Here is a 4,335-nt window from a genome sequence, read left to right on the forward strand (position 1 = left end):
GAAATCCTCGCAGATGCTTTATGGATGTGGGGATTTTCCATTCCTTAATGGCTTTAATTTTGCTAGGGTCTACCTTAACTCCTTCATGAGATACAATATGACCCAGATATTCCACCTCTTGTACTCCAAAGAAACATTTGGATAATTTTGCATATAATTGTTTCTCCTCCAATAGTTGTAGCACCCTGTCAACATGTTCAACATGATCCTTCCAAGACTTGCTGTAGATTAGTATATCATCAAAAAATACTAACACAAATTTTCTAAGGAATGGTTTGAAAATGGAATTCATCAAACCTTGAAATGTTGAAGGTGCATTGGTAAGGCCAAAAGGCATGACCAAAAATTCATAATGACCCTCATGAGTTCTAAATGTTGTTTTCGGAATGTCTATAGTCTTCATTCTGATTTGATGATATCCTGAACGAAGATCCAACTTGGTGAAGTAAATTGATCCATGCAATTCATCCAGTAATTCATCAATGACGGGAATGGGAAACTTATATTTAATAGTGAGCTTGTTGAGCTCCCTATAATCCGAACACATGCGTCATGATCCATCCTTCTTGTGCACTAATACTACTGGAGCAGAGAAAGAACTTTGACTCGGTTGAATTATACCAGCCTCTAGCATTTCTGCAACCATACGTTCAATTTCACTCTTTTGGGCATAGGGATATCTGTACGGCGTGATTTTGGAGGAACACTTCTTGGAATCAAATGAATAGCATGATCATGATCACGAATAGGTGGGAGACCTTTGGGAGTCTCAAATACCTTGGAATGATTGTCCAAGACTTTTTGGAGATCTGGAGAAATATATGATTGCAATGTGGAAACATCTAGCGAACATAATTGTGCAATTACACCCCTTTGTTTCTTTTTTAGAAGCTTTGTCATACCATTAGAGCTAATTATCTTTCCTGGTATCCTTGCAATACCCCTTAATTCAACTTCCTTTCCTTCCATGGAAAATTTCATGAAAAGTTCTTGAAAATTGAAAGCTATTGTACCCAAGGATTGTAGCCATTGTACTCCTAGTACAACATCAACACCTCCCATTGGAATGGAAAGCATTGGGCTAGTCAATACATATTCTCCCATCGATAGCTTGATATTATGGCACTTCCCAGAGCAATTTATTGTTCCTCCATTTGCAACCATCACTTGACACTCTGGTGCTGGGTATAAGAAGCAATTCAATTCTTTTACTACCTTACAATGAATAAAATTGTGGGTACTTCCTGAATCAATCAACACTCTACCTTTTTCTTCATGATTTGTCCTTCTATCTTGATGGTTTGAGGAGTGGTAATTCCCACCAATGCATTACAAGATATGGTCGGATTCATTTATTCTTTATCTAGGCTTTGTTCTTTGAGTATACCCTCTTCTTTTGACCTTTCTTGCTCCTTTTCTTCTTCCTCTTCACAATCTATGTAGAATAATTTCTTCTCAACACACTTATGACCTTTAGTGTATTTGCTATCACACTGTAACAAAGCCCTTTTTCTCTTTTTTCTTCAAATTGTTGTGGTGTCAACCTTATAGGTTGTGGAAGACTAGGAGCAACCACACTTCCATATTTATAGTTGTGAGTGGTATGCTTCTTGGTTTCCATAATTTTTCTTTCCATTTTTCTTGCTAACCCGAATGCCTTCTCTAATGAATTAGGTTCCCAAAGGTGAACATCATGTTGGATATTATCCTATAAAGCCCCTATGAACACATCAATCCTATGCTCCTCTGGAATATCTTTTACCCTTATGTTCAATTTTTGGAACTCCTCAATGTGCTCCATTATTGAACCCTTTTATTTGAGACTTATCAATTGGCTAAAAAAAGTGTTGCATTTTGTATCCTCATAATGTGCTATCAATTCTTCCGTAAAAATTTCCCAAGTGATAATTTGTTTACGAGAGCAAAGCCATTGATATCATACAAACTGATTTGGTTCCAAATATAAAGTTGCAATACGTACCTTTTGTGTGTTTTGCACATTATTGAAATCGAAAAATTGCTCCATTGGTAATATCCATGTTGCGGGATCCTTCCCATCAAACTTCCTCATATCAATTTTTGGAATATGGTGGGTTTTCGATCCCACATTAGAGTCTAATAAATCATGATTAACATTTCTTTTGTTCGCATCATGAGTTTCCTCTACTACATTTTCACCATTGGTAAGTATTTCTTGTAGAAAATTTGTCAAATCTGTCTTCAAATCTTCCATGCCTGTCTTCAAATTTGTGTTCAAATCTATCTTCAAGTCGTCCATCTTAGCTTCCATGCCATTCATCTTAGCTTCCACGCCATTTATCTTAGCTTCTGTTAGCTTTTGTGACAGTGACATTTGTTGCACTTGTTCTTGTAATTTTGATATATCATGTAGCATTTCTTCCTCTTCTTCATGAGTCATGCTAGAGCTTTCAGGTTCCTTACTAGTTGTTTGCATTTTCTTTCCTCGGGGTATCAGTTACCGATAATAATGCTCTACTATGCCCCTTGAATTCCTTCAAAATAAATTTTCAAACCAAGCTTAAGCAAAAATTTAAGAAAATCTACACACCTTTTTTCACTTTGTAGGAGCTCGATATTGCCTCTGATGTATCTCTGTACTTTCCGATCATCTAGTTCTAAATTTGTGACCTGCAGTAGCCCTCTGTGTCCTCTTTACAATGCCACAAGTCTAACCCAAATTGGATTCTCCAAGGAAGATTTATGCAAAATCTCCCACAGTGACTTGATTATAGACTAGTTCAGCAGAGAGAACTTGTATGATGTGCCACGAGTCACTGTTTCGACCTTTGGATCTAAAAAATGCATACAAGAAGCTACAGTCTGTCCTCTTTCTGTACCTTCTTACGAAATTTCAATCTGATCCCCAGAGAGAAAGTTATGACGATTTTCCCCAGGTCACCTGTTTGGAATGTAATTCAGGACTCTGCAAAAAGACCCACTTCCTCAGATCATATCTCCGCAAATGTAGTGCGAAAAGCTCTGAAATTCGGACCCGATGTTCAACGCGATTTCTTCTCAAATGAGTTTTTTTGCAACTTCTGAAACATTGCAGAAAATAAGTCATGATAGTTGGTTTGATGTCCTTAGTTTTGTTAGAAGTGGGCAGCCCCTGATATTATTATTTCTCTAAAAACTGCATTGCGTAAAACCCAGACCGGTCATAGATGCGCAGAGGCGACAAAGACGCATACATCAAGGCAACAAGGGAAAATCAGATGCCATGCCAGTGTCATGACTCCACCATGATATTTGATATATTTGATAGCGGAGCCACATGCCAATTGTGCACTGGTTGTCACCTTATTTCCAACATCATACCGCGCTGACAAATTGAAGCATTCTGCAGTTCAATAATATAATACAATATATATATATATATATAACACGTGGGGCAATTCGCAAATTGATTTCAAATACCAAAATCATATAGATATTTGGTGTGATGTTTGGTACCAGTGATCTTTGGAAATAATAATGAAGTTATAATAAATTTTATTATTTATTTTTGTTTGTTAGGTTTAGTTTAGATAGTTAGCTTTTTGTTTGTTGAATTTTTTTTTTTAATAATATCTTAATTTTATATTGATTGTTGAAAAAATGTTAAATTTATATTGAGTATATTTTTATTAATGGTTTTGAGTTTTGAATTATATATGACCTTGAACCCGTCTCTAATTTTTATGGGTAGAGTATTTGACGATTAAAAAAAGGAAGGTTTTTATGTTTTTAGTAAAATATTTAATTTTTTTTAATGGTTATATATAAATAAATATAAACAATGAAAAATAAACTTATATTAGTATAATTTGTGACAAGATAACAAAAATTACATCTAGAGGGTAGTAAAGTTTTTAGAGTTTTTCATAATAAATTTTAAAATATATTGTTTTTCTAAACTTGAGACTTATATGGCGAGAAACCTTGATTGTCAAATAGGAACCCTGCTAGCCAAATACTTTGATATCCCTCTTTTTCCCAATTTATTGTGGATATCCTATTGGGCGTAGATTAAAGAGAATATTTCTAAAATGCTAGAGAATTAAACATTTTGAGCATTAAACCTCCCCAACTGCATTACACTTCTCAAGGTTGTTTTACAAGCGCTTCAGATCTATTAATTATCTATGCTTCCAGTGCCAAAAGGAGTATACATGGACATCATCTCCTGTTTCCATAAATTTCTATGGCACGGGGTACAACAAATCCTGAAATGGACTCTAGTCTCTTGGGAGAAAGCTTGTATACCAAAATGGTGAGGTGGTCTTGGATTAAGGGACTATGAAGCTCTTAACAAAAGCATGGGAGCCAAGCTAT

The sequence above is a fragment of the Pinus tabuliformis genome, chromosome 8 (genome assembly GCF_031772625.1).
Source record: "Pinus tabuliformis cultivar Carrire ecotype Pingquan chromosome 8, CPIR1, whole genome shotgun sequence".
Classification (NCBI taxonomy): Eukaryota; Viridiplantae; Streptophyta; class Pinopsida; order Pinales; family Pinaceae; genus Pinus; species Pinus tabuliformis.